Source organism: Hyperolius riggenbachi, chromosome 3 (genome assembly GCF_040937935.1).
Source record: "Hyperolius riggenbachi isolate aHypRig1 chromosome 3, aHypRig1.pri, whole genome shotgun sequence".
Lineage (NCBI taxonomy): Eukaryota > Metazoa > Chordata > Amphibia > Anura > Hyperoliidae > Hyperolius > Hyperolius riggenbachi.
This window is the reverse complement of record NC_090648.1, coordinates 80941342-80967411: the sequence shown is the minus strand read 5'-3', so window position 1 is coordinate 80967411 and position 26070 is coordinate 80941342. Positions and strand designations below refer to the sequence as shown.

General features: G+C 47.0%; 36 non-coding genes across 36 annotated transcripts; all 36 read right to left on the bottom strand.

The window, feature by feature from the left end:
• Positions 1-798: 798 nt before the first annotated feature.
• On the bottom strand, positions 799-871 carry TRNAR-ACG (transfer RNA arginine (anticodon ACG)). The gene has a single exon. It is a non-coding gene; the product is annotated as a tRNA-Arg (tRNA).
• Positions 872-1876: 1005 nt separating this feature from the next.
• TRNAR-ACG (transfer RNA arginine (anticodon ACG)) lies at positions 1877-1949 on the bottom strand. The gene has a single exon. It is a non-coding gene; the product is annotated as a tRNA-Arg (tRNA).
• Positions 1950-2874: 925 nt separating this feature from the next.
• Positions 2875-2946, bottom strand: TRNAH-GUG (transfer RNA histidin (anticodon GUG)). The gene has a single exon. It is a non-coding gene; the product is annotated as a tRNA-His (tRNA).
• An 8-nt stretch (positions 2947-2954) lies between these two features.
• Positions 2955-3027, bottom strand: TRNAR-ACG (transfer RNA arginine (anticodon ACG)). The gene has a single exon. It is a non-coding gene; the product is annotated as a tRNA-Arg (tRNA).
• Positions 3028-3952: 925 nt separating this feature from the next.
• TRNAH-GUG (transfer RNA histidin (anticodon GUG)) lies at positions 3953-4024 on the bottom strand. The gene has a single exon. It is a non-coding gene; the product is annotated as a tRNA-His (tRNA).
• Positions 4025-4032: 8 nt separating this feature from the next.
• On the bottom strand, positions 4033-4105 carry TRNAR-ACG (transfer RNA arginine (anticodon ACG)). The gene has a single exon. It is a non-coding gene; the product is annotated as a tRNA-Arg (tRNA).
• Positions 4106-5030: 925 nt separating this feature from the next.
• Positions 5031-5102, bottom strand: TRNAH-GUG (transfer RNA histidin (anticodon GUG)). The gene has a single exon. It is a non-coding gene; the product is annotated as a tRNA-His (tRNA).
• An 8-nt stretch (positions 5103-5110) lies between these two features.
• On the bottom strand, positions 5111-5183 carry TRNAR-ACG (transfer RNA arginine (anticodon ACG)). The gene has a single exon. It is a non-coding gene; the product is annotated as a tRNA-Arg (tRNA).
• Positions 5184-6188: 1005 nt separating this feature from the next.
• On the bottom strand, positions 6189-6261 carry TRNAR-ACG (transfer RNA arginine (anticodon ACG)). The gene has a single exon. It is a non-coding gene; the product is annotated as a tRNA-Arg (tRNA).
• Positions 6262-7186: 925 nt separating this feature from the next.
• TRNAH-GUG (transfer RNA histidin (anticodon GUG)) lies at positions 7187-7258 on the bottom strand. Its single transcript has one exon. It is a non-coding gene; the product is annotated as a tRNA-His (tRNA).
• Positions 7259-7266: 8 nt separating this feature from the next.
• TRNAR-ACG (transfer RNA arginine (anticodon ACG)) lies at positions 7267-7339 on the bottom strand. The gene has a single exon. It is a non-coding gene; the product is annotated as a tRNA-Arg (tRNA).
• A 925-nt stretch (positions 7340-8264) lies between these two features.
• Positions 8265-8336, bottom strand: TRNAH-GUG (transfer RNA histidin (anticodon GUG)). The gene has a single exon. It is a non-coding gene; the product is annotated as a tRNA-His (tRNA).
• Positions 8337-8344: 8 nt separating this feature from the next.
• On the bottom strand, positions 8345-8417 carry TRNAR-ACG (transfer RNA arginine (anticodon ACG)). The gene has a single exon. It is a non-coding gene; the product is annotated as a tRNA-Arg (tRNA).
• A 925-nt stretch (positions 8418-9342) lies between these two features.
• TRNAH-GUG (transfer RNA histidin (anticodon GUG)) lies at positions 9343-9414 on the bottom strand. Its single transcript has one exon. It is a non-coding gene; the product is annotated as a tRNA-His (tRNA).
• An 8-nt stretch (positions 9415-9422) lies between these two features.
• On the bottom strand, positions 9423-9495 carry TRNAR-ACG (transfer RNA arginine (anticodon ACG)). Its single transcript has one exon. It is a non-coding gene; the product is annotated as a tRNA-Arg (tRNA).
• Positions 9496-10500: 1005 nt separating this feature from the next.
• TRNAR-ACG (transfer RNA arginine (anticodon ACG)) lies at positions 10501-10573 on the bottom strand. Its single transcript has one exon. It is a non-coding gene; the product is annotated as a tRNA-Arg (tRNA).
• A 925-nt stretch (positions 10574-11498) lies between these two features.
• Positions 11499-11570, bottom strand: TRNAH-GUG (transfer RNA histidin (anticodon GUG)). Its single transcript has one exon. It is a non-coding gene; the product is annotated as a tRNA-His (tRNA).
• An 8-nt stretch (positions 11571-11578) lies between these two features.
• Positions 11579-11651, bottom strand: TRNAR-ACG (transfer RNA arginine (anticodon ACG)). The gene has a single exon. It is a non-coding gene; the product is annotated as a tRNA-Arg (tRNA).
• Positions 11652-12576: 925 nt separating this feature from the next.
• On the bottom strand, positions 12577-12648 carry TRNAH-GUG (transfer RNA histidin (anticodon GUG)). The gene has a single exon. It is a non-coding gene; the product is annotated as a tRNA-His (tRNA).
• An 8-nt stretch (positions 12649-12656) lies between these two features.
• On the bottom strand, positions 12657-12729 carry TRNAR-ACG (transfer RNA arginine (anticodon ACG)). The gene has a single exon. It is a non-coding gene; the product is annotated as a tRNA-Arg (tRNA).
• A 925-nt stretch (positions 12730-13654) lies between these two features.
• TRNAH-GUG (transfer RNA histidin (anticodon GUG)) lies at positions 13655-13726 on the bottom strand. Its single transcript has one exon. It is a non-coding gene; the product is annotated as a tRNA-His (tRNA).
• An 8-nt stretch (positions 13727-13734) lies between these two features.
• TRNAR-ACG (transfer RNA arginine (anticodon ACG)) lies at positions 13735-13807 on the bottom strand. Its single transcript has one exon. It is a non-coding gene; the product is annotated as a tRNA-Arg (tRNA).
• A 1005-nt stretch (positions 13808-14812) lies between these two features.
• Positions 14813-14885, bottom strand: TRNAR-ACG (transfer RNA arginine (anticodon ACG)). The gene has a single exon. It is a non-coding gene; the product is annotated as a tRNA-Arg (tRNA).
• Positions 14886-15890: 1005 nt separating this feature from the next.
• On the bottom strand, positions 15891-15963 carry TRNAR-ACG (transfer RNA arginine (anticodon ACG)). Its single transcript has one exon. It is a non-coding gene; the product is annotated as a tRNA-Arg (tRNA).
• Positions 15964-16888: 925 nt separating this feature from the next.
• Positions 16889-16960, bottom strand: TRNAH-GUG (transfer RNA histidin (anticodon GUG)). The gene has a single exon. It is a non-coding gene; the product is annotated as a tRNA-His (tRNA).
• An 8-nt stretch (positions 16961-16968) lies between these two features.
• Positions 16969-17041, bottom strand: TRNAR-ACG (transfer RNA arginine (anticodon ACG)). Its single transcript has one exon. It is a non-coding gene; the product is annotated as a tRNA-Arg (tRNA).
• A 925-nt stretch (positions 17042-17966) lies between these two features.
• Positions 17967-18038, bottom strand: TRNAH-GUG (transfer RNA histidin (anticodon GUG)). Its single transcript has one exon. It is a non-coding gene; the product is annotated as a tRNA-His (tRNA).
• Positions 18039-18046: 8 nt separating this feature from the next.
• On the bottom strand, positions 18047-18119 carry TRNAR-ACG (transfer RNA arginine (anticodon ACG)). The gene has a single exon. It is a non-coding gene; the product is annotated as a tRNA-Arg (tRNA).
• A 1005-nt stretch (positions 18120-19124) lies between these two features.
• Positions 19125-19197, bottom strand: TRNAR-ACG (transfer RNA arginine (anticodon ACG)). Its single transcript has one exon. It is a non-coding gene; the product is annotated as a tRNA-Arg (tRNA).
• A 983-nt stretch (positions 19198-20180) lies between these two features.
• Positions 20181-20253, bottom strand: TRNAR-ACG (transfer RNA arginine (anticodon ACG)). Its single transcript has one exon. It is a non-coding gene; the product is annotated as a tRNA-Arg (tRNA).
• Positions 20254-21178: 925 nt separating this feature from the next.
• On the bottom strand, positions 21179-21250 carry TRNAH-GUG (transfer RNA histidin (anticodon GUG)). Its single transcript has one exon. It is a non-coding gene; the product is annotated as a tRNA-His (tRNA).
• A 3-nt stretch (positions 21251-21253) lies between these two features.
• Positions 21254-21326, bottom strand: TRNAR-ACG (transfer RNA arginine (anticodon ACG)). Its single transcript has one exon. It is a non-coding gene; the product is annotated as a tRNA-Arg (tRNA).
• A 1005-nt stretch (positions 21327-22331) lies between these two features.
• On the bottom strand, positions 22332-22404 carry TRNAR-ACG (transfer RNA arginine (anticodon ACG)). The gene has a single exon. It is a non-coding gene; the product is annotated as a tRNA-Arg (tRNA).
• Positions 22405-23404: 1000 nt separating this feature from the next.
• Positions 23405-23477, bottom strand: TRNAR-ACG (transfer RNA arginine (anticodon ACG)). The gene has a single exon. It is a non-coding gene; the product is annotated as a tRNA-Arg (tRNA).
• A 1005-nt stretch (positions 23478-24482) lies between these two features.
• TRNAR-ACG (transfer RNA arginine (anticodon ACG)) lies at positions 24483-24555 on the bottom strand. The gene has a single exon. It is a non-coding gene; the product is annotated as a tRNA-Arg (tRNA).
• A 1005-nt stretch (positions 24556-25560) lies between these two features.
• On the bottom strand, positions 25561-25633 carry TRNAR-ACG (transfer RNA arginine (anticodon ACG)). Its single transcript has one exon. It is a non-coding gene; the product is annotated as a tRNA-Arg (tRNA).
• Between the last annotated feature and the right edge of the window lie 437 nt (positions 25634-26070).

Here is a 26070-nt window from a genome sequence, read left to right as displayed (position 1 = left end):
GCAGAAAGCAGCCTGCCGTAAACCGTATTCACACCAGGTTGCTTGCAGCCATAACAAAGAGTACTAGCCACTATAGGATCAGGGCACATTTTGTATGCTAGTCCCGGAGTTATTCACACATTTCTTAAGCTGTTGTTGTTGCAGCCGCACCGAGTGTAGTTAGTGTTAACGGGAAAGTTGCTGGGTGAAGACAAGGAGTGAAGCCAAGCAGTATGGAAAGGGTCCTCTGTCTGAGCAGCTGTCTGTTGTGAGTGGGGCACGGCAGGCTAAGTTCTTCTATCTCCTTCTAGGAGCAAAATCCTCAAAGCATTATCTCTGCATGATTGATCAGGGTCTGCTGTTAAAGTTGTCTGTGCAGAACAATGTCAAAGCAGAGTTGTCCTTTAAGCATTGCTAGCAGCCATCCAAAGTATGGGCGCCAAGGTGAATTGATGCTCAAGTGCTCTGTGTAACATAGGTCTTTTTCTTGTGCGGGTTTCTTGGGGAAGGCAAGTGGTGAAAGTTGGCCTAGGCTTAGCAAGGGACTGGCAACTGGTGAGGCCAAGATGCCATGTGAGGATGGTGTTTGTGAAGATGTTTGAAGATGCTACAAAGCAGAGAAAGGCAAAATGTTGTAATGAAGAAGTGAAGCAAGCAGAGCCGAAGGTTCCTGGATGCTTTAGAAAGTCACTAGATTGGTTGCAACCTGAAGAAATAGTTGCAGAGGAAGAAAGAAGCCTGCCGTGACCCAGATTCGAACCGGGGTTGCTGCGGCCACAACACAGAGTACTAACCACTATACGATCACGGCATGTTAATCGAGCCAGGTAGGAGTCGAACCTACAATCTTCTGATCCGTAGTCAGACGCGTTATCCATTGCGCCACTGGCCCTACTGCTGACATACGTATAGCAAGTTTTTCTTGCGGCCGCAAGGAGACCGGGCCTCGTTGAAGTGCCCTATTCCACTGAACGTCTTCTGTAGCGAGAACTTCTTTGAGAGATAATCTCTATAAAAATGTCATGAATTTGCTCTCTCTGAGTCCAGATATTCACAATGCTGTTCTAAAAGCTTGAAGAAGGTTGCAAGAGGAGTGCAGAAAGCAGCCTGCCGTAAACCGTATTCACACCAGGTTGCTTGCAGCCATAACAAAGAGTACTAGCCACTATAGGATCAGGGCACATTTTGTATGCTAGTCCCGGAGTTATTCACACATTTCTTAAGCTGTTGTTGTTGCAGCCGCACCGAGTGTAGTTAGTGTTAACGGGAAAGTTGCTGGGTGAAGACAAGGAGTGAAGCCAAGCAGTATGGAAAGGGTCCTCTGTCTGAGCAGCTGTCTGTTGTGAGTGGGGCACGGCAGGCTAAGTTCTTCTATCTCCTTCTAGGAGCAAAATCCTCAAAGCATTATCTCTGCATGATTGATCAGGGTCTGCTGTTAAAGTTGTCTGTGCAGAACAATGTCAAAGCAGAGTTGTCCTTTAAGCATTGCTAGCAGCCATTTAAAGTATGGGTGCCAAGGTGAATTGATGCTCAAGTGCTCTGTGTAACATAGGTCTTTTTCTTGTGCGGGTTTCTTGGGGAAGGCAAGTGGTGAAAGTTGGCCTAGGCTTAGCAAGGGACTGGCAACTGGTGAGGCCAAGATGCCATGTGAGGATGGTGTTTGTGAAGATGTTTGAAGATGCTACAAAGCAGAGAAAGGCAAAATGTTGTAATGAAGAAGTGAAGCAAGCAGAGCCAAAGGTTCCTGGATGCTTTAGAAAGTCACTAGATTGGTTGCAACCTGAAGAAATAGTTGCAGAGGAAGAAAGTAAAGAGCCTGCCGTGACCCGGATTCAAACCGGGGTTGCTGCGGCCACAACACAGAGTACTAACCACTATACGATCACGGCATGTTAATCGAACCAGGTAGGAGTCGAACCTACAATCTTCTGATCCGTAGTCAGACGCGTTATCCATTGCGCCACTGGCCCTACTGCTGACATACGTATAGCAAGTTTTTCTTGCGGCCGCAAGGAGACCGGGCCTCGTTGAAGTGCCCTATTCCACTGAACGTCTTCTGTAGCGAGAACTTCTTTGAGAGATAATCTCTATAAAAATGTCATGAATTTGCTCTCTCTGAGTCCAGATATTCACAATGCTGTTCTAAAAGCTTGAAGAAGGTTGCAAGAGGAGTGCAGAAAGCAGCCTGCCGTAAACCGTATTCACACCAGGTTGCTTGCAGCCATAACAAAGAGTACTAGCCACTATAGGATCAGGGCACATTTTGTATGCTAGTCCCGGAGTTATTCACACATTTCTTAAGCTGTTGTTGTTGCAGCCGCACCGAGTGTAGTTAGTGTTAACGGGAAAGTTGCTGGGTGAAGACAAGGAGTGAAGCCAAGCAGTATGGAAAGGGTCCTCTGTCTGAGCAGCTGTCTGTTGTGAGTGGGGCACGGCAGGCTAAGTTCTTCTATCTCCTTCTAGGAGCAAAATCCTCAAAGCATTATCTCTGCATGATTGATCAGGGTCTGCTGTTAAAGTTGTCTGTGCAGAACAATGTCAAAGCAGAGTTGTCCTTTAAGCATTGCTAGCAGCCATCCAAAGTATGGGCGCCAAGGTGAATTGATGCTCAAGTGCTCTGTGTAACATAGGTCTTTTTCTTGTGCGGGTTTCTTGGGGAAGGCAAGTGGTGAAAGTTGGCCTAGGCTTAGCAAGGGACTGGCAACTGGTGAGGCCAAGATGCCATGTGAGGATGGTGTTTGTGAAGATGTTTGAAGATGCTACAAAGCAGAGAAAGGCAAAATGTTGTAATGAAGAAGTGAAGCAAGCAGAGCCGAAGGTTCCTGGATGCTTTAGAAAGTCACTAGATTGGTTGCAACCTGAAGAAACAGTTGCAGAGGAAGAAAGTAAAGAGCCTGCCGTGACCCGGATTCGAACCGGGGTTGCTGCGGCCACAACGCAGAGTACTAACCACTATACGATCACAGCATGTTAATCGAGCCAGGTAGGAGTCGAACCTACAATCTTCTGATCCGTAATCAGACGCGTTATCCATTGCGCCACTGGCCCTACTGCTGACATACGTATAGCAAGTTTTTCTTGCGGCCGCAAGGAGACCGGGCCTCGTTGAAGTGCCCTATTCCACTGAACGTCTTCTGTAGCGAGAACTTCTTTGAGAGATAATCTCTATAAAAATGTCATGAATTTGCTCTCTCTGAGTCCAGATATTCACAATGCTGTTCTAAAAGCTTGAAGAAGGTTGCAAGAGGAGTGCAGAAAGCAGCCTGCCGTAAACCGTATTCACACCAGGTTGCTTGCAGCCATAACAAAGAGTACTAGCCACTATAGGATCAGGGCACATTTTGTATGCTAGTCCCGGAGTTATTCACACATTTCTTAAGCTGTTGTTGTTGCAGCCGCACCGAGTGTAGTTAGTGTTAACGGGAAAGTTGCTGGGTGAAGACAAGGAGTGAAGCCAAGCAGTATGGAAAGGGTCCTCTGTCTGAGCAGCTGTCTGTTGTGAGTGGGGCACGGCAGGCTAAGTTCTTCTATCTCCTTCTAGGAGCAAAATCCTCAAAGCATTATCTCTGCATGATTGATCAGGGTCTGCTGTTAAAGTTGTCTGTGCAGAACAATGTCAAAGCAGAGTTGTCCTTTAAGCATTGCTAGCAGCCATCCAAAGTATGGGCGCCAAGGTGAATTGATGCTCAAGTGCTCTGTGTAACATAGGTCTTTTTCTTGTGCGGGTTTCTTGGGGAAGGCAAGTGGTGAAAGTTGGCCTAGGCTTAGCAAGGGACTGGCAACTGGTGAGGCCAAGATGCCACGTGAGGATGGTGTTTGTGAAGATGTTTGAAGATGCTACAAAGCAGAGAAAGGCAAAATGTTGTAATGAAGAAGTGAAGCAAGCAGAGCCGAAGGTTCCTGGATGCTTTAGAAAGTCACTAGATTGGTTGCAACCTGAAGAAATAGTTGCAGAGGAAGAAAGTAAAGAGCCTGCCGTGACCCGGATTCAAACCGGGGTTGCTGCGGCCACAACGCAGAGTACTAACCACTATACGATCACGGCATGTTAATCAAGCCAGGTAGGAGTCGAACCTACAATCTTCTGATCCGTAATCAGACGCGTTATCCATTGCGCCACTGGCCCTACTGCTGACATACGTATAGCAAGTTTTTCTTGCGGCCGCAAGGAGACCGGGCCTCGTTGAAGTGCCCTATTCCACTGAACGTCTTCTGTAGCGAGAACTTCTTTGAGAGATAATCTCTATAAAAATGTCATGAATTTGCTCTCTCTGAGTCCAGATATTCACAATGCTGTTCTAAAAGCTTGAAGAAGGTTGCAAGAGGAGTGCAGAAAGCAGCCTGCCGTAAACCGTATTCACACCAGGTTGCTTGCAGCCATAACAAAGAGTACTAGCCACTATAGGATCAGGGCACATTTTGTATGCTAGTCCCGGAGTTATTCACACATTTCTTAAGCTGTTGTTGTTGCAGCCGCACCGAGTGTAGTTAGTGTTAACGGGAAAGTTGCTGGGTGAAGACAAGGAGTGAAGCCAAGCAGTATGGAAAGGGTCCTCTGTCTGAGCAGCTGTCTGTTGTGAGTGGGGCACGGCAGGCTAAGTTCTTCTATCTCCTTCTAGGAGCAAAATCCTCAAAGCATTATCTCTGCATGATTGATCAGGGTCTGCTGTTAAAGTTGTCTGTGCAGAACAATGTCAAAGCAGAGTTGTCCTTTAAGCATTGCTAGCAGCCATCCAAAGTATGGGCGCCAAGGTGAATTGATGCTCAAGTGCTCTGTGTAACATAGGTCTTTTTCTTGTGCGGGTTTCTTGGGGAAGGCAAGTGGTGAAAGTTGGCCTAGGCTTAGCAAGGGACTGGCAACTGGTGAGGCCAAGATGCCATGTGAGGATGGTGTTTGTGAAGATGTTTGAAGATGCTACAAAGCAGAGAAAGGCAAAATGTTGTAATGAAGAAGTGAAGCAAGCAGAGCCGAAGGTTCCTGGATGCTTTAGAAAGTCACTAGATTGGTTGCAACCTGAAGAAATAGTTGCAGAGGAAGAAAGTAAAGAGCCTGCCGTGACCCGGATTCGAACCGGGGTTGCTGCGGCCACAACGCAGAGTACTAACCACTATACGATCACGGCATGTTAATCGAGCCAGGTAGGAGTCGAACCTACAATCTTCTGATCCGTAGTCAGACGCGTTATCCATTGCGCCACTGGCCCTACTGCTGACATACGTATAGCAAGTTTTTCTTGCGGCCGCAAGGAGACCGGGCCTCGTTGAAGTGCCCTATTCCACTGAACGTCTTCTGTAGCGAGAACTTCTTTGAGAGATAATCTCTATAAAAATGTCATGAATTTGCTCTCTCTGAGTCCAGATATTCACAATGCTGTTCTAAAAGCTTGAAGAAGGTTGCAAGAGGAGTGCAGAAAGCAGCCTGCCGTAAACCGTATTCACACCAGGTTGCTTGCAGCCATAACAAAGAGTACTAGCCACTATAGGATCAGGGCACATTTTGTATGCTAGTCCCGGAGTTATTCACACATTTCTTAAGTTGTTGTTGTTGCAGCCGCACCGAGTGTAGTTAGTGTTAACGGGAAAGTTGCTGGGTAAAGACAAGGAGTGAAGCCAAGCAGTATGGAAAGGGTCCTCTGTCTGAGCAGCTGTCTGTTGTGAGTGGGGCACGGCAGGCTAAGTTCTTCTATCTCCTTCTAGGAGCAAAATCCTCAAAGCATTATCTCTGCATGATTGATCAGGGTCTGCTGTTAAAGTTGTCTGTGCAGAACAATGTCAAAGCAGAGTTGTCCTTTAAGCATTGCTAGCAGCCATCCAAAGTATGGGCGCCAAGGTGAATTGATGCTCAAGTGCTCTGTGTAACATAGGTCTTTTTCTTGTGCGGGTTTCTTGGGGAAGGCAAGTGGTGAAAGTTGGCCTAGGCTTAGCAAGGGACTGGCAACTGGTGAGGCCAAGATGCCATGTGAGGATGGTGTTTGTGAAGATGTTTGAAGATGCTACAAAGCAGAGAAAGGCAAAATGTTGTAATGAAGGAGTGAAGCAAGCAGAGCCGAAGGTTCCTGGATGCTTTAGAAAGTCACTAGATTGGTTGCAACCTGAAGAAATAGTTGCAGAGGAAGAAAGTAAAGAGCCTGCCGTGACCCAGATTCGAACCGGGGTTGCTGCGGCCACAACGCAGAGTACTAACCACTATACGATCACGGCATGTTAATCGAGCCAGGTAGGAGTCGAACCTACAATCTTCTGATCCGTAGTCAGACGCGTTATCCATTGCGCCACTGGCCCTACTGCTGACATACGTATAGCAAGTTTTTCTTGTGGCCGCAAGGAGACCGGGCCTCGTTGAAGTGCCCTATTCCACTGAACGTCTTCTGTAGCAAGAACTTCTTTGAGAGATAATCTCTATAAAAATGTCATGAATTTGCTCTCTCTGAGTCCAGATATTCACAATGCTGTTCTAAAAGCTTGAAGAAGGTTGCAAGAGGAGTGCAGAAAGCAGCCTGCCGTAAACCGTATTCACACCAGGTTGCTTGCAGCCATAACAAAGAGTACTAGCCACTATAGGATCAGGGCACATTTTGTATGCTAGTCCCGGAGTTATTCACACATTTCTTAAGCTGTTGTTGTTGCAGCCGCACCGAGTGTAGTTAGTGTTAACGGGAAAGTTGCTGGGTGAAGACAAGGAGTGAAGCCAAGCAGTATGGAAAGGGTCCTCTGTCTGAGCAGCTGTCTGTTGTGAGTGGGGCACGGCAGGCTAAGTTCTTCTATCTCCTTCTAGGAGCAAAATCCTCAAAGCATTATCTCTGCATGATTGATCAGGGTCTGCTGTTAAAGTTGTCTGTGCAGAACAATGTCAAAGCAGAGTTGTCCTTTAAGCATTGCTAGCAGCCATCCAAAGTATGGGCGCCAAGGTGAATTGATGCTCAAGTGCTCTGTGTAACATAGGTCTTTTTCTTGTGCGGGTTTCTTGGGGAAGGCAAGTGGTGAAAGTTGGCCTAGGCTTAGCAAGGGACTGGCAACTGGTGAGGCCAAGATGCCATGTGAGGATGGTGTTTGTGAAGATGTTTGAAGATGCTACAAAGCAGAGAAAGGCAAAATGTTGTAATGAAGAAGTGAAGCAAGCAGAGCCGAAGGTTCCTGGATGCTTTAGAAAGTCACTAGATTGGTTGCAACCTGAAGAAATAGTTGCAGAGGAAGAAAGTAAAGAGCCTGCCGTGACCCGGATTCGAACCAGGGTTGCTGCGGCCACAACGCAGAGTACTAACCACTATACGATCACGGCATGTTAATCGAGCCAGGTAGGAGTCGAACCTACAATCTTCTGATCCGTAGTCAGACGCGTTATCCATTGCGCCACTGGCCCTACTGCTGACATACGTATAGCAAGTTTTTCTTGCGGCCGCAAGGAGACCGGGCCTCGTTGAAGTGCCCTATTCCACTGAACGTCTTCTGTAGCGAGAACTTCTTTGAGAGATAATCTCTATAAAAATGTCATGAATTTGCTCTCTCTGAGTCCAGATATTCACAATGCTGTTCTAAAAGCTTGAAGAAGGTTGCAAGAGGAGTGCAGAAAGCAGCCTGCCGTAAACCGTATTCACACCAGGTTGCTTGCAGCCATAACAAAGAGTACTAGCCACTATAGGATCAGGGCACATTTTGTATGCTAGTCCCGGAGTTATTCACACATTTCTTAAGCTGTTGTTGTTGCAGCCGCACCGAGTGTAGTTAGTGTTAACGGGAAAGTTGCTGGGTGAAGACAAGGAGTGAAGCCAAGCAGTATGGAAAGGGTCCTCTGTCTGAGCAGCTGTCTGTTGTGAGTGGGGCACGGCAGGCTAAGTTCTTCTATCTCCTTCTAGGAGCAAAATCCTCAAAGCATTATCTCTGCATGATTGATCAGGGTCTGCTGTTAAAGTTGTCTGTGCAGAACAATGTCAAAGCAGAGTTGTCCTTTAAGCATTGCTAGCAGCCATCCAAAGTATGGGCGCCAAGGTGAATTGATGCTCAAGTGCTCTGTGTAACATAGGTCTTTTTCTTGTGCGGGTTTCTTGGGGAAGGCAAGTGGTGAAAGTTGGCCTAGGCTTAGCAAGGGACTGGCAACTGGTGAGGCCAAGATGCCATGTGAGGATGGTGTTTGTGAAGATGTTTGAAGATGCTACAAAGCAGAGAAAGGCAAAATGTTGTAATGAAGAAGTGAAGCAAGCAGAGCCGAAGGTTCCTGGATGCTTTAGAAAGTCACTAGATTGGTTGCAACCTGAAGAAATAGTTGCAGAGGAAGAAAGTAAAGAGCCTGCCGTGACCCGGATTCAAACCGGGGTTGCTGCGGCCACAACGCAGAGTACTAACCACTATACGATCACGGCATGTTAATCGAGCCAGGTAGGAGTCGAACCTACAATCTTCTGATCCGTAATCAGACGCGTTATCCATTGCGCCACTGGCCCTACTGCTGACATACGTATAGCAAGTTTTTCTTGCGGCCGCAAGGAGACCGGGCCTCGTTGAAGTGCCCTATTCCACTGAACGTCTTCTGTAGCGAGAACTTCTTTGAGAGATAATCTCTATAAAAATGTCATGAATTTGCTCTCTCTGAGTCCAGATATTCACAATGCTGTTCTAAAAGCTTGAAGAAGGTTGCAAGAGGAGTGCAGAAAGCAGCCTGCCGTAAACCGTATTCACACCAGGTTGCTTGCAGCCATAACAAAGAGTACTAGCCACTATAGGATCAGGGCACATTTTGTATGCTAGTCCCGGAGTTATTCACACATTTCTTAAGCTGTTGTTGTTGCAGCCGCACCGAGTGTAGTTAGTGTTAACGGGAAAGTTGCTGGGTGAAGACAAGGAGTGAAGCCAAGCAGTATGGAAAGGGTCCTCTGTCTGAGCAGCTGTCTGTTGTGAGTGGGGCACGGCAGGCTAAGTTCTTCTATCTCCTTCTAGGAGCAAAATCCTCAAAGCATTATCTCTGCATGATTGATCAGGGTCTGCTGTTAAAGTTGTCTGTGCAGAACAATGTCAAAGCAGAGTTGTCCTTTAAGCATTGCTAGCAGCCATCCAAAGTATGGGCGCCAAGGTGAATTGATGCTCAAGTGCTCTGTGTAACATAGGTCTTTTTCTTGTGCGGGTTTCTTGGGGAAGGCAAGTGGTGAAAGTTGGCCTAGGCTTAGCAAGGGACTGGCAACTGGTGAGGCCAAGATGCCATGTGAGGATGGTGTTTGTGAAGATGTTTGAAGATGTTACAAAGCAGAGAAAGGCAAAATGTTGTAATGAAGAAGTGAAGCAAGCAGAGCCGAAGGTTCCTGGATGCTTTAGAAAGTCACTAGATTGGTTGCAACCTGAAGAAATAGTTGCAGAGGAAGAAAGTAAAGAGCCTGCCGTGACCCGGATTCAAACCGGGGTTGCTGCGGCCACAACGCAGAGTACTAACCACTATACGATCACGGCATGTTAATCGAGCCAGGTAGGAGTCGAACCTACAATCTTCTGATCCGTAATCAGACGCGTTATCCATTGCGCCACTGGCCCTACTGCTGACATACGTATAGCAAGTTTTTCTTGCGGCCGCAAGGAGACCGGGCCTCGTTGAAGTGCCCTATTCCACTGAACGTCTTCTGTAGCGAGAACTTCTTTGAGAGATAATCTCTATAAAAATGTCATGAATTTGCTCTCTCTGAGTCCAGATATTCACAATGCTGTTCTAAAAGCTTGAAGAAGGTTGCAAGAGGAGTGCAGAAAGCAGCCTGCCGTAAACCGTATTCACACCAGGTTGCTTGCAGCCATAACAAAGAGTACTAGCCACTATAGGATCAGGGCACATTTTGTATGCTAGTCCCGGAGTTATTCTCACATTTCTTAAGCTGTTGTTGTTGCAGCCGCACCGAGTGTAGTTAGTGTTAACGGGAAAGTTGCTGGGTGAAGACAAGGAGTGAAGCCAAGCAGTATGGAAAGGGTCCTCTGTCTGAGCAGCTGTCTGTTGTGAGTGGGGCACGGCAGGCTAAGTTCTTCTATCTCCTTCTAGGAGCAAAATCCTCAAAGCATTATCTCTGCATGATTGATCAGGGTCTGCTGTTAAAGTTGTCTGTGCAGAACAATGTCAAAGCAGAGTTGTCCTTTAAGCATTGCTAGCAGCCATCCAAAGTATGGGCGCCAAGGTGAATTGATGCTCAAGTGCTCTGTGTAACATAGGTCTTTTTCTTGTGCGGGTTTCTTGGGGAAGGCAAGTGGTGAAAGTTGGCCTAGGCTTAGCAAGGGACTGGCAACTGGTGAGGCCAAGATGCCATGTGAGGATGGTGTTTGTGAAGATGTTTGAAGATGCTACAAAGCAGAGAAAGGCAAAATGTTGTAATGAAGAAGTGAAGCAAGCAGAGCCGAAGGTTCCTGGATGCTTTAGAAAGTCACTAGATTGGTTGCAACCTGAAGAAATAGTTGCAGAGGAAGAAAGTAAAGAGCCTGCCGTGACCCGGATTCGAACCAGGGTTGCTGCGGCCACTACGCAGAGTACTAACCACTATACGATCACGGCATGTTAATCGAGCCAGGTAGGAGTCGAACCTACAATCTTCTGATCCGTAGTCAGACGCGTTATCCATTGCGCCACTGGCCCTACTGCTGACATACGTATAGCAAGTTTTTCTTGCGGCCGCAAGGAGACCGGGCCTCGTTGAAGTGCCCTATTCCACTGAACGTCTTCTGTAGCGAGAACTTCTTTGAGAGATAATCTCTATAAAAATGTCATGAATTTGCTCTCTCTGAGTCCAGATATTCACAATGCTGTTCTAAAAGCTTGAAGAAGGTTGCAAGAGGAGTGCAGAAAGCAGCCTGCCGTAAACCGTATTCACACCAGGTTGCTTGCAGCCATAACAAAGAGTACTAGCCACTATAGGATCAGGGCACATTTTGTATGCTAGTCCCGGAGTTATTCACACATTTCTTAAGCTGTTGTTGTTGCAGCCGCACCGAGTGTAGTTAGTGTTAACGGGAAAGTTGCTGGGTGAAGACAAGGAGTGAAGCCAAGCAGTATGGAAAGGGTCCTCTGTCTGAGCAGCTGTCTGTTGTGAGTGGGGCACGGCAGGCTAAGTTCTTCTATCTCCTTCTAGGAGCAAAATCCTCAAAGCATTATCTCTGCATGATTGATCAGGGTCTGCTGTTAAAGTTGTCTGTGCAGAACAATGTCAAAGCAGAGTTGTCCTTTAAGCATTGCTAGCAGCCATCCAAAGTATGGGCGCCAAGGTGAATTGATGCTCAAGTGCTCTGTGTAACATAGGTCTTTTTCTTGTGCGGGTTTCTTGGGGAAGGCAAGTGGTGAAAGTTGGCCTAGGCTTAGCAAGGGACTGGCAACTGGTGAGGCCAAGATGCCATGTGAGGATGGTGTTTGTGAAGATGTTTGAAGATGCTACAAAGCAGAGAAAGGCAAAATGTTGTAATGAAGAAGTGAAGCAAGCAGAGCCGAAGGTTCCTGGATGCTTTAGAAAGTCACTAGATTGGTTGCAACCTGAAGAAATAGTTGCAGAGGAAGAAAGTAAAGAGCCTGCCGTGACCCGGATTCAAACCGGGGTTGCTGCGGCCACAACGCAGAGTACTAACCACTATACGATCACGGCATGTTAATCGAGCCAGGTAGGAGTCGAACCTACAATCTTCTGATCCGTAATCAGACGCGTTATCCATTGCGCCACTGGCCCTACTGCTGACATACGTATAGCAAGTTTTTCTTGCGGCCGCAAGGAGACCGGGCCTCGTTGAAGTGCCCTATTCCACTGAACGTCTTCTGTAGCGAGAACTTCTTTGAGAGATAATCTCTATAAAAATGTCATGAATTTGCTCTCTCTGAGTCCAGATATTCACAATGCTGTTCTAAAAGCTTGAAGAAGGTTGCAAGAGGAGTGCAGAAAGCAGCCTGCCGTAAACCGTATTCACACCAGGTTGCTTGCAGCCATAACAAAGAGTACTAGCCACTATAGGATCAGGGCACATTTTGTATGCTAGTCCCGGAGTTATTCACACATTTCTTAAGCTGTTGTTGTTGCAGCCGCACCGAGTGTAGTTAGTGTTAACGGGAAAGTTGCTGGGTGAAGACAAGGAGTGAAGCCAAGCAGTATGGAAAGGGTCCTCTGTCTGAGCAGCTGTCTGTTGTGAGTGGGGCACGGCAGGCTAAGTTCTTCTATCTCCTTCTAGGAGCAAAATCCTCAAAGCATTATCTCTGCATGATTGATCAGGGTCTGCTGTTAAAGTTGTCTGTGCAGAACAATGTCAAAGCAGAGTTGTCCTTTAAGCATTGCTAGCAGCCATCCAAAGTATGGGCGCCAAGGTGAATTGATGCTCAAGTGCTCTGTGTAACATAGGTCTTTTTCTTGTGCGGGTTTCTTGGGGAAGGCAAGTGGTGAAAGTTGGCCTAGGCTTAGCAAGGGACTGGCAACTGGTGAGGCCAAGATGCCATGTGAGGATGGTGTTTGTGAAGATGTTTGAAGATGTTACAAAGCAGAGAAAGGCAAAATGTTGTAATGAAGAAGTGAAGCAAGCAGAGCCGAAGGTTCCTGGATGCTTTAGAAAGTCACTAGATTGGTTGCAACCTGAAGAAATAGTTGCAGAGGAAGAAAGTAAAGAGCCTGCCGTGACCCGGATTCAAACCGGGGTTGCTGCGGCCACAACGCAGAGTACTAACCACTATACGATCACGGCATGTTAATCGAGCCAGGTAGGAGTCGAACCTACAATCTTCTGATCCGTAATCAGACGCGTTATCCATTGCGCCACTGGCCCTACTGCTGACATACGTATAGCAAGTTTTTCTTGCGGCCGCAAGGAGACCGGGCCTCGTTGAAGTGCCCTATTCCACTGAACGTCTTCTGTAGCGAGAACTTCTTTGAGAGATAATCTCTATAAAAATGTCATGAATTTGCTCTCTCTGAGTCCAGATATTCACAATGCTGTTCTAAAAGCTTGAAGAAGGTTGCAAGAGGAGTGCAGAAAGCAGCCTGCCGTAAACCGTATTCACACCAGGTTGCTTGCAGCCATAACAAAGAGTACTAGCCACTATAGGATCAGGGCACATTTTGTATGCTAGTCCCGGAGTTATTCACACATTTCTTAAGCTGTTGTTGTTGCAGCCGCACCGAGTGTAGTTAGTGTTAACGGGAAAGTTGCTGGGTGAAGACAAGGAGTGAAGCCAAGCAGTATGGAAAGGGTCCTCTGTCTGAGCAGCTGTCTGTTGTGAGTGGGGCACGGCAGGCTAAGTTCTTCTATCTCCTTCTAGGAGCAAAATCCTCAAAGCATTATCTCTGCATGATTGATCAGGGTCTGCTGTTAAAGTTGTCTGTGCAGAACAATGTCAAAGCAGAGTTGTCCTTTAAGCATTGCTAGCAGCCATCCAAAGTATGGGCGCCAAGGTGAATTGATGCTCAAGTGCTCTGTGTAACATAGGTCTTTTTCTTGTGCGGGTTTCTTGGGGAAGGCAAGTGGTGAAAGTTGGCCTAGGCTTAGCAAGGGACTGGCAACTGGTGAGGCCAAGATGCCATGTGAGGATGGTGTTTGTGAAGATGTTTGAAGATGCTACAAAGCAGAGAAAGGCAAAATGTTGTAATGAAGAAGTGAAGCAAGCAGAGCCGAAGGTTCCTGGATGCTTTAGAAAGTCACTAGATTGGTTGCAACCTGAAGAAATAGTTGCAGAGGAAGAAAGTAAAGAGCCTGCCGTGACCCGGATTCGAACCGGGGTTGCTGCGGCCACAACGCAGAGTACTAACCACTATACGATCACGGCATGTTAATCGAGCCAGGTAGGAGTCGAACCTACAATCTTCTGATCCGTAGTCAGACGCGTTATCCATTGCGCCACTGGCCCTACTGCTGACATACGTATAGCAAGTTTTTCTTGCGGCCGCAAGGAGACCGGGCCTCGTTGAAGTGCCCTATTCCACTGAACGTCTTCTGTAGCGAGAACTTCTTTGAGAGATAATCTCTATAAAAATGTCATGAATTTGCTCTCTCTGAGTCCAGATATTCACAATGCTGTTCTAAAAGCTTGAAGAAGGTTGCAAGAGGAGTGCAGAAAGCAGCCTGCCGTAAACCGTATTCACACCAGGTTGCTTGCAGCCATAACAAAGAGTACTAGCCACTATAGGATCAGGGCACATTTTGTATGCTAGTCCCGGAGTTATTCACACATTTCTTAAGTTGTTGTTGTTGCAGCCGCACCGAGTGTAGTTAGTGTTAACGGGAAAGTTGCTGGGTGAAGACAAGGAGTGAAGCCAAGCAGTATGGAAAGGGTCCTCTGTCTGAGCAGCTGTCTGTTGTGAGTGGGGCACGGCAGGCTAAGTTCTTCTATCTCCTTCTAGGAGCAAAATCCTCAAAGCATTATCTCTGCATGATTGATCAGGGTCTGCTGTTAAAGTTGTCTGTGCAGAACAATGTCAAAGCAGAGTTGTCCTTTAAGCATTGCTAGCAGCCATCCAAAGTATGGGCGCCAAGGTGAATTGATGCTCAAGTGCTCTGTGTAACATAGGTCTTTTTCTTGTGCGGGTTTCTTGGGGAAGGCAAGTGGTGAAAGTTGGCCTAGGCTTAGCAAGGGACTGGCAACTGGTGAGGCCAAGATGCCATGTGAGGATGGTGTTTGTGAAGATGTTTGAAGATGCTACAAAGCAGAGAAAGGCAAAATGTTGTAATGAAGGAGTGAAGCAAGCAGAGCCGAAGGTTCCTGGATGCTTTAGAAAGTCACTAGATTGGTTGCAACCTGAAGAAATAGTTGCAGAGGAAGAAAGTAAAGAGCCTGCCGTGACCCAGATTCAAACCGGGGTTGCTGCGGCCACAACGCAGAGTACTAACCACTATACGATCACGGCATGTTAATCGAGCCAGGTAGGAGTCGAACCTACAATCTTCTGATCCGTAGTCAGACGCGTTATCCATTGCGCCACTGGCCCTACTGCTGACATACGTATAGCAAGTTTTTCTTGTGGCCGCAAGGAGACCGGGCCTCGTTGAAGTGCCCTATTCCACTGAACGTCTTCTGTAGCGAGAACTTCTTTGAGAGATAATCTCTATAAAAATGTCATGAATTTGCTCTCTCTGAGTCCAGATATTCACAATGCTGTTCTAAAAGCTTGAAGAAGGTTGCAAGAGGAGTGCAGAAAGCAGCCTGCCGTAAACCGTATTCACACCAGGTTGCTTGCAGCCATAACAAAGAGTACTAGCCACTATAGGATCAGGGCACATTTTGTATGCTAGTCCCGGAGTTATTCACACATTTCTTAAGCTGTTGTTGTTGCAGCCGCACCGAGTGTAGTTAGTGTTAACGGGAAAGTTGCTGGGTGAAGACAAGGAGTGAAGCCAAGCAGTATGGAAAGGGTCCTCTGTCTGAGCAGCTGTCTGTTGTGAGTGGGGCACGGCAGGCTAAGTTCTTCTATCTCCTTCTAGGAGCAAAATCCTCAAAGCATTATCTCTGCATGATTGATCAGGGTCTGCTGTTAAAGTTGTCTGTGCAGAACAATGTCAAAGCAGAGTTGTCCTTTAAGCATTGCTAGCAGCCATCCAAAGTATGGGCGCCAAGGTGAATTGATGCTCAAGTGCTCTGTGTAACATAGGTCTTTTTCTTGTGCGGGTTTCTTGGGGAAGGCAAGTGGTGAAAGTTGGCCTAGGCTTAGCAAGGGACTGGCAACTGGTGAGGCCAAGATGCCATGTGAGGATGGTGTTTGTGAAGATGTTTGAAGATGCTACAAAGCAGAGAAAGGCAAAATGTTGTAATGAAGAAGTGAAGCAAGCAGAGCCGAAGGTTCCTGGATGCTTTAGAAAGTCACTAGATTGGTTGCAACCTGAAGAAATAGTTGCAGAGGAAAAAAGTAAAGAGCCTGCCGTGACCCGGATTCGAACAGGGGTTGCTGCGGCCACAACGCAGAGTACTAACCACTATACGATCACAGCATGTTAATCGAGCCAGGTAGGAGTCGAACCTACAATCTTCTGATCCGTAGTCAGACGCGTTATCCATTGCGCCACTGGCCCTACTGCTGACATACGTATAGCAAGTTTTTCTTGCGGCCGCAAGGAGACCGGGCCTCGTTGAAGTGCCCTATTCCACTGAACGTCTTCTGTAGCGAGAACTTCTTTGAGAGATAATCTCTATAAAAATGTCATGAATTTGCTCTCTCTGAGTCCAGATATTCACAATGCTGTTCTAAAAGCTTGAAGAAGGTTGCAAGAGGAGTGCAGAAAGCAGCCTGCCGTAAACCGTATTCACACCAGGTTGCTTGCAGCCATAACAAAGAGTACTAGCCACGATAGGATCAGGGCACATTTTGTATGCTAGTCCCGGAGTTATTCACACATTTCTTAAGCTGTTGTTGTTGCAGCCGCACCGAGTGTAGTTAGTGTTAACGGGAAAGTTGCTGGGTGAAGACAAGGAGTGAAGCCAAGCAGTATGGAAAGGGTCCTCTGTCTGAGCAGCTGTCTGTTGTGAGTGGGGCACGGCAGGCTAAGTTCTTCTATCTCCTTCTAGGAGCAAAATCCTCAAAGCATTATCTCTGCATGATTGATCAGGGTCTGCTGTTAAAGTTGTCTGTGCAGAACAATGTCAAAGCAGAGTTGTCCTTTAAGCATTGCTAGCAGCCATCCAAAGTATGGGCGCCAAGGTGAATTGATGCTCAAGTGCTCTGTGTAACATAGGTCTTTTTCTTGTGCGGGTTTCTTGGGGAAGGCAAGTGGTGAAAGTTGGCCTAGGCTTAGCAAGGGACTGGCAACTGGTGAGGCCAAGATGCCATGTGAGGATGGTGTTTGTGAAGATGTTTGAAGATGCTACAAAGCAGAGAAAGGCAAAATGTTGTAATGAAGAAGTGAAGCAAGCAGAGCCGAAGGTTCCTGGATGCTTTAGAAAGTCACTAGATTGGTTGCAACCTGAAGAAATAGTTGCAGAGGAAGAAAGTAAAGAGCCTGCCGTGACCCGGATTCGAACCGGGGTTGCTGCGGCCACAACGCAGAGTACTAACCACTATACGATCACGGCATGTTAATCGAGCCAGGTAGGAGTCGAACCTACAATCTTCTGATCCGTAGTCAGACGCGTTATCCATTGCGCCACTGGCCCTACTGCTGACATACGTATAGCAAGTTTTTCTTGCGGCCGCAAGGAGACCGGGCCTCGTTGAAGTGCCCTATTCCACTGAACGTCTTCTGTAGCGAGAACTTCTTTGAGAGATAATCTCTATAAAAATGTCATGAATTTGCTCTCTCTGAGTCCAGATATTCACAATGCTGTTCTAAAAGCTTGAAGAAGGTTGCAAGAGGAGTGCAGAAAGCAGCCTGCCGTAAACCGTATTCACACCAGGTTGCTTGCAGCCATAACAAAGAGTACTAGCCACTATAGGATCAGGGCACATTTTGTATGCTAGTCCCGGAGTTATTCACACATTTCTTAAGCTGTTGTTGTTGCAGCCGCACCGAGTGTAGTTAGTGTTAACGGGAAAGTTGCTGGGTGAAGACAAGGAGTGAAGCCAAGCAGTATGGAAAGGGTCCTCTGTCTGAGCAGCTGTCTGTTGTGAGTGGGGCACGGCAGGCTAAGTTCTTCTATCTCCTTCTAGGAGCAAAATCCTCAAAGCATTATCTCTGCATGATTGATCAGGGTCTGCTGTTAAAGTTGTCTGTGCAGAACAATGTCAAAGCAGAGTTGTCCTTTAAGCATTGCTAGCAGCCATCCAAAGTATGGGCGCCAAGGTGAATTGATGCTCAAGTGCTCTGTGTAACATAGGTCTTTTTCTTGTGCGGGTTTCTTGGGGAAGGCAAGTGGTGAAAGTTGGCCTAGGCTTAGCAAGGGACTGGCAACTGGTGAGGCCAAGATGCCATGTGAGGATGGTGTTTGTGAAGATGTTTGAAGATGCTACAAAGCAGAGAAAGGCAAAATGTTGTAATGAAGAAGTGAAGCAAGCAGAGCCGAAGGTTCCTGGATGCTTTAGAAAGTCACTAGATTGGTTGCAACCTGAAGAAATAGTTGCAGAGGAAGAAAGTAAAGAGCCTGCCGTGACCCGGATTCGAACCGGGGTTGCTGCGGCCACAACGCAGAGTACTAACCACTATACGATCACGGCATGTTAATCGAGCAAGGTAGGAGTCGAACCTACAATCTTCTGATCCGTAGTCAGACGCGTTATCCATTGCGCCACTGGCCCTACTGCTGACATACGTATAGCAAGTTTTTCTTGCGGCCGCAAGGAGACCGGGCCTCGTTGTAGTGCCCTATTCCACTGAACGTCTTCTGTAGCGAGAACTTCTTTGAGAGATAATCTCTATAAAAATGTCATGAATTTGCTCTCTCTGAGTCCAGATATTCACAATGCTGTTCTAAAAGCTTGAAGAAGGTTGCAAGAGGAGTGCAGAAAGCAGCCTGCCGTAAACCGTATTCACACCAGGTTGCTTGCAGCCATAACAAAGAGTACTAGCCACTATAGGATCAGGGCACATTTTGTATGCTAGTCCCGGAGTTATTCACACATTTCTTAAGTTGTTGTTGTTGCAGCCGCACCGAGTGTAGTTAGTGTTAACGGGAAAGTTGCTGGGTGAAGACAAGGAGTGAAGCCAAGCAGTATGGAAAGGGTCCTCTGTCTGAGCAGCTGTCTGTTGTGAGTGGGGCACGGCAGGCTAAGTTCTTCTATCTCCTTCTAGGAGCAAAATCCTCAAAGCATTATCTCTGCATGATTGATCAGGGTCTGCTGTTAAAGTTGTCTGTGCAGAACAATGTCAAAGCAGAGTTGTCCTTTAAGCATTGCTAGCAGCCATCCAAAGTATGGGCGCCAAGGTGAATTGATGCTCAAGTGCTCTGTGTAACATAGGTCTTTTTCTTGTGCGGGTTTCTTGGGGAAGGCAAGTGGTGAAAGTTGGCCTAGGCTTAGCAAGGGACTGGCAACTGGTGAGGCCAAGATGCCATGTGAGGATGGTGATTGTGAAGATGTTTGAAGATGCTACAAAGCAGAGAAAGGCAAAATGTTGTAATGAAGGAGTGAAGCAAGCAGAGCCGAAGGTTCCTGGATGCTTTAGAAAGTCACTAGATTGGTTGCAACCTGAAGAAATAGTTGCAGAGGAAGAAAGTAAAGAGCCTGCCGTGACCCAGATTCGAACCGGGGTTGCTGCGGCCACAACGCAGAGTACTAACCACTATACGATCACGGCATGTTAATCGTGCCAGGTAGGAGTCGAACCTACAATCTTCTGATCCGTAGTCAGACGCGTTATCCATTGCGCCACTGGCCCTACTGCTGACATACGTATAGCAAGTTTTTCTTGTGGCCGCAAGGAGACCGGGCCTCGTTGAAGTGCCCTATTCCACTGAACGTCTTCTGTAGCGAGAACTTCTTTGAGAGATAATCTCTATAAAAATGTCATGAATTTGCTCTCTCTGAGTCCAGATATTCACAATGCTGTTCTAAAAGCTTGAAGAAGGTTGCAAGAGGAGTGCAGAAAGCAGCCTGCCGTAAACCGTATTCACACCAGGTTGCTTGCAGCCATAACAAAGAGTACTAGCCACTATAGGATCAGGGCACATTTTGTATGCTAGTCCCGGAGTTATTCACACATTTCTTAAGCTGTTGTTGTTGCAGCCGCACCGAGTGTAGTTAGTGTTAACGGGAAAGTTGCTGGGTGAAGACAAGGAGTGAAGCCAAGCAGTATGGAAAGGGTCCTCTGTCTGAGCAGCTGTCTGTTGTGAGTGGGGCACGGCAGGCTAAGTTCTTCTATCTCCTTCTAGGAGCAAAATCCTCAAAGCATTATCTCTGCATGATTGATCAGGGTCTGCTGTTAAAGTTGTCTGTGCAGAACAATGTCAAAGCAGAGTTGTCCTTTAAGCATTGCTAGCAGCCATCCAAAGTATGGGCGCCAAGGTGAATTGATGCTCAAGTGCTCTGTGTAACATAGGTCTTTTTCTTGTGCGGGTTTCTTGGGGAAGGCAAGTGGTGAAAGTTGGCCTAGGCTTAGCAAGGGACTGGCAACTGGTGAGGCCAAGATGCCATGTGAGGATGGTGTTTGTGAAGATGTTTGAAGATGCTACAAAGCAGAGAAAGGCAAAATGTTGTAATGAAGAAGTGAAGCAAGCAGAGCCGAAGGTCCCTGGATGCTTTAGAAAGTCACTAGATTGGTTGCAACCTGAAGAAATAGTTGCAGAGGAACCCGGATTCGAACCAGGGTTGCTGCGGCCACAACGCAGAGTACTAACCACTATACGATCACAGCATGTTAATCGAGCCAGGTAGGAGTCGAACCTACAATCTTCTGATCCGTAGTCAGACGCGTTATCCATTGCGCCACTGGCCCTACTGCTGACATACGTATAGCAAGTTTTTCTTGCGGCCGCAAGGAGACCGGGCCTCGTTGAAGTGCCCTATTCCACTGAACGTCTTCTGTAGCGAGAACTTCTTTGAGAGATAATCTCTATAAAAATGTCATGAATTTGCTCTCTCTGAGTCCAGATATTCACAATGCTGTTCTAAAAGCTTGAAGAAGGTTGCAAGAGGAGTGCAGAAAGCAGCCTGCCGTAAACCGTATTCACACCAGGTTGCTTGCAGCCATAACAAAGAGTACTAGCCACTATAGGATCAGGGCACATTTTGTATGCTAGTCCCGGAGTTATTCACACATTTCTTAAGCTGTTGTTGTTGCAGCCGCACCGAGTGTAGTTAGTGTTAACGGGAAAGTTGCTGGGTGAAGACAAGGAGTGAAGCCAAGCAGTATGGAAAGGGTCCTCTGTCTGAGCAGCTGTCTGTTGTGAGTGGGGCACGGCAGGCTAAGTTCTTCTATCTCCTTCTAGGAGCAAAATCCTCAAAGCATTATCTCTGCATGATTGATCAGGGTCTGCTGTTAAAGTTGTCTGTGCAGAACAATGTCAAAGCAGAGTTGTCCTTTAAGCATTGCTAGCAGCCATCCAAAGTATGGGCGCCAAGGTGAATTGATGCTCAAGTGCTCTGTGTAACATAGGTCTTTTTCTTGTGCGGGTTTCTTGGGGAAGGCAAGTGGTGAAAGTTGGCCTAGGCTTAGCAAGGGACTGGCAACTGGTGAGGCCAAGATGCCATGTGAGGATGGTGTTTGTGAAGATGTTTGAAGATGCTACAAAGCAGAGAAAGGCAAAATGTTGTAATGAAGAAGTGAAGCAAGCAGAGCCGAAGGTTCCTGGATGCTTTAGAAAGTCACTAGATTGGTTGCAACCTGAAGAAATAGTTGCAGAGGAAGAAAGTAAAGAGCCTGCCGTGACCCGGATTCGAACCGGGGTTGCTGCGGCCACAACGCAGAGTACTAACCACTATACGATCACGGCAATCGAGCCAGGTAGGAGTCGAACCTACAATCTTCTGATCCGTAGTCAGACGCGTTATCCATTGCGCCACTGGCCCTACTGCTGACATACATATAGCAAGTTTTTCTTGCGGCCGCAAGGAGACCGGGCCTCGTTGAAGTGCCCTATTCCACTGAACGTCTTCTGTAGCGAGAACTTCTTTGAGAGATAATCTCTATAAAAATGTCATGAATTTGCTCTCTCTGAGTCCAGATATTCACAATGCTGTTCTAAAAGCTTGAAGAAGGTTGCAAGAGGAGTGCAGAAAGCAGCCTGCCGTAAACCGTATTCACACCAGGTTGCTTGCAGCCACAACAAAGAGTACTAGCCACTATAGGATCAGGGCACATTTTGTATGCTAGTCCCGGAGTTATTCACACATTTCTTAAGCTGTTGTTGTTGCAGCCGCACCGAGTGTAGTTAGTGTTAACGGGAAAGTTGCTGGGTGAAGACAAGGAGTGAAGCCAAGCAGTATGGAAAGGGTCCTCTGTCTGAGCAGCTGTCTGTTGTGAGTGGGGCACGGCAGGCTAAGTTCTTCTATCTCCTTCTAGGAGCAAAATCCTCAAAGCATTATCTCTGCATGATTGATCAGGGTCTGCTGTTAAAGTTGTCTGTGCAGAACAATGTCAAAGCAGAGTTGTCCTTTAAGCATTGCTAGCAGCCATCCAAAGTATGGGCGCCAAGGTGAATTGATGCTCAAGTGCTCTGTGTAACATAGGTCTTTTCCTTGTGCGGGTTTCTTGGGGAAGGCAAGTGGTGAAAGTTGGCCTAGGCTTAGCAAGGGACTGGCAACTGGTGAGGCCAAGATGCCATGTGAGGATGGTGTTTGTGAAGATGTTTGAAGATGCTACAAAGCAGAGAAAGGCAAAATGTTGTAATGAAGAAGTGAAGCAAGCAGAGCCTAAGGTTCCTGGATGCTTTAGAAAGTCACTAGATTGGTTGCAACCTGAAGAAATAGTTGCAGAGGAAGAAAGTAAAGAGCCTGCCGTGACCCAGATTCGAACCAGGGTTGCTGCGGCCACAACGCAGAGTACTAACCACTATACGATCACGGCATGTTAATCGAGCCAAGTAGGAGTCGAACCTACAATCTTCTGATCCGTAGTCAGACGCGTTATCCATTGCGCCACTGGCACTACTGCTGACATACGTATAGCAAGTTTTTCTTGCGGCCGCAAGGAGACCGGGCCTCGTTGAAGTGCCCTATTCCACTGAACGTCTTCTGTAGCGAGAACTTCTTTGAGAGATAATCTCTATAAAAATGTCATGAATTTGCTCTCTCTGAGTCCAGATATTCACAATGCTGTTCTAAAAGCTTGAAGAAGGTTGCAAGAGGAGTGCAGAAAGCAGCCTGCCGTAAACCGTATTCACACCAGGTTGCTTGCAGCCATAACAAAGAGTACTAGCCACTATAGGATCAGGGCACATTTTGTATGCTAGTCCCGGAGTTATTCACACATTTCTTAAGCTGTTGTTGTTGCAGCCACACCGAGTGTAGTTAGTGTTAACGGGAAAGTTGCTGGGTGAAGACAAGGAGTGAAGCCAAGCAGTATGGAAAGGGTCCTCTGTCTGAGCAGCTGTCTGTTGTGAGTGGGGCACGGCAGGCTAAGTTCTTCTATCTCCTTCTAGGAGCAAAATCCTCAAAGCATTATCTCTGCATGATTGATCAGGGTCTGCTGTTAAAGTTGTCTGTGCAGAACAATGTCAAAGCAGAGTTGTCCTTTAAGCATTGCTAGCAGCCATCCAAAGTATGGGCGCCAAGGTGAATTGATGCTCAAGTGCTCTGTGTAACATAGGTCTTTTTCTTGTGCGGGTTTCTTGGGGAAGGCAAGTGGTGAAAGTTGGCCTAGGCTTAGCAAGGGACTGGCAACTGGTGAGGCCAAGATGCCATGTGAGGATGGTGTTTGTGAAGATGTTTGAAGATGCTACAAAGCAGAGAAAGGCAAAATGTTGTAATGAAGAAGTGAAGCAAGCAGAGCCGAAGGTTCCTGGATGCTTTAGAAAGTCACTAGATTGGTTGCAACCTGAAGAAATAGTTGCAGAGGAAGAAAGTAAAGAGCCTGCCGTGACCCGGATTCGAACCAGGGTTGCTGCGGCCACAACGCAGAGTACTAACCAATATACGATCACGGCAATCAAGCCAGGTAGGAGTCGAACCTACAATCTTCTGATCCGTAGTCAGACGCGTTATCCATTGCGCCACTGGCCCTACTGCTGACATACGTATAGCAAGTTTTTCTTGCGGCCGCAAGGAGACCGGGCCTCGTTGAAGTGCCCTATTCCACTGAACGTCTTCTGTAGCGAGAACTTCTTTGAGAGATAATCTCTATAAAAATGTCATGAATTTGCTCTCTCTGAGTCCAGATATTCACAATGCTGTTCTAAAAGCTTGAAGAAGGTTGCAAGAGGAGTGCAGAAAGCAGCCTGCCGTAAACCGTATTCACACCAGGTTGCTTGCAGCCACAACAAAGAGTACTAGCCACTATAGGATCAGGGCACATTTTGTATGCTAGTCCCGGAGTTATTCACACATTTCTTAAGCTGTTGTTGTTGCAGCCGCACCGAGTGTAGTTAGTGTTAACGGGAAAGTTGCTGGGTGAAGACAAGGAGTGAAGCCAAGCAGTATGGAAAGGGTCCTCTGTCTGAGCAGCTGTCTGTTGTGAGTGGGGCACGGCAGGCTAAGTTCTTCTATCTCCTTCTAGGAGCAAAATCCTCAAAGCATTATCTCTGCATGATTGATCAGGGTCTGCTGTTAAAGTTGTCTGTGCAGAACAATGTCAAAGCAGAGTTGTCCTTTAAGCATTGCTAGCAGCCATCCAAAGTATGGGCGCCAAGGTGAATTGATGCTCAAGTGCTCTGTGTAACATAGGTCTTTTCCTTGTGCGGGTTTCTTGGGGAAGGCAAGTGGTGAAAGTTGGCCTAGGCTTAGCAAGGGACTGGCAACTGGTGAGGCCAAGATGCCATGTGAGGATGGTGTTTGTGAAGATGTTTGAAGATGCTACAAAGCAGAGAAAGGCAAAATGTTGTAATGAAGAAGTGAAGCAAGCAGAGCCGAAGGTTCCTGGATGCTTTAGAAAGTCACTAGATTGGTTGCAACCTGAAGAAATAGTTGCAGAGGAAGAAAGTAAAGAGCCTGCCGTGACCCAGATTCGAACCGGGGTTGCTGTGGCCACAACGCAGAGTACTAACCACTATACAATCACGGCATGTTAATCGAGCCAGGTAGGAGTCAAACCTACAATCTTCTGATCCGTAGTCAGACGCGTTATCCATTGCGCCACTGGCCCTACTGCTGACATATGTATAGCAAGTTTTTCTTGCGGCCGCAAGGAGACCGGGCCTCGTTGAAGTGCCCTATTCCACTGAACGTCTTCTGTAGCGAGAACTTCTTTGAGAGATAATCTCTATAAAAATGTCATGAATTTGCTCTCTCTGAGTCCAGATATTCACAATGCTGTTCTAAAAGCTTGAAGAAGGTTGCAAGAGGAGTGCAGAAAGCAGCCTGCCGTAAACCGTATTCACACCAGGTTGCTTGCAGCCATAACAAAGAGTACTAGCCACTATAGGATCAGGGCACATTTTGTATGCTAGTCCCGGAGTTATTCACACATTTCTTAAGCTGTTGTTGTTGCAGCCACACCGAGTGTAGTTAGTGTTAACGGGAAAGTTGCTGGGTGAAGACAAGGAGTGAAGCCAAGCAGTATGGAAAGGGTCCTCTGTCTGAGCAGCTGTCTGTTGTGAGTGGGGCACGGCAGGCTAAGTTCTTCTATCTCCTTCTAGGAGCAAAATCCTCAAAGCATTATCTCTGCATGATTGATCAGGGTCTGCTGTTAAAGTTGTCTGTGCAGAACAATGTCAAAGCAGAGTTGTCCTTTAAGCATTGCTAGCAGCCATCCAAAGTATGGGCGCCAAGGTGAATTGATGCTCAAGTGCTCTGTGTAACATAGGTCTTTTCCTTGTGCGGGTTTCTTGGGGAAGGCAAGTGGTGAAAGTTGGCCTAGGCTTAGCAAGGGACTGGCAACTGGTGAGGCCAAGATGCCATGTGAGGATGGTGTTTGTGAAGATGTTTGAAGATGCTACAAAGCAGAGAAAGGCAAAATGTTGTAATGAAGAAGTGAAGCAAGCAGAGCCGAAGGTTCCTGGATGCTTTAGAAAGTCACTAGATTGGTTGCAACCTGAAGAAATAGTTGCAGAGGAAGAAAGTAAAGAGCCTGCCGTGACCCGGATTCGAACCGGGGTTGCTGCAGCCACAACGCAGAGTACTAACCACTATACGATCATGGCATGTTAATCGAGCCAGGTAGGAGTCGAACCTACAATCTTCTGATCCGTAGTCAGACGCGTTATCCATTGCGCCACTGGCCCTACTGCTGACATACGTATAGCAAGTTTTTCTTGCGGCCGCAAGGAGACCGGGCCTCGTTGAAGTGCCCTATTCCACTGAACGTCTTCTGTAGCGAGAACTTCTTTGAGAGATAATCTCTATAAAAATGTCATGAATTTGCTCTCTCTGAGTCCAGATATTCACAATGCTGTTCTAAAAGCTTGAAGAAGGTTGCAAGAGGAGTGCAGAAAGCAGCCTGCCGTAAACCGTATTCACACCAGGTTGCTTGCAGCCATAACAAAGAGTACTAGCCACTATAGGATCAGGGCACATTTTGTATGCTAGTCCCGGAGTTATTCACACATTTCTTAAGCTGTTGTTGTTGCAGCCGCACCGAGTGTAGTTAGTGTTAACGGGAAAGTTGCTGGGTGAAGACAAGGAGTGAAGCCAAGCAGTATGGAAAGGGTCCTCTGTCTGA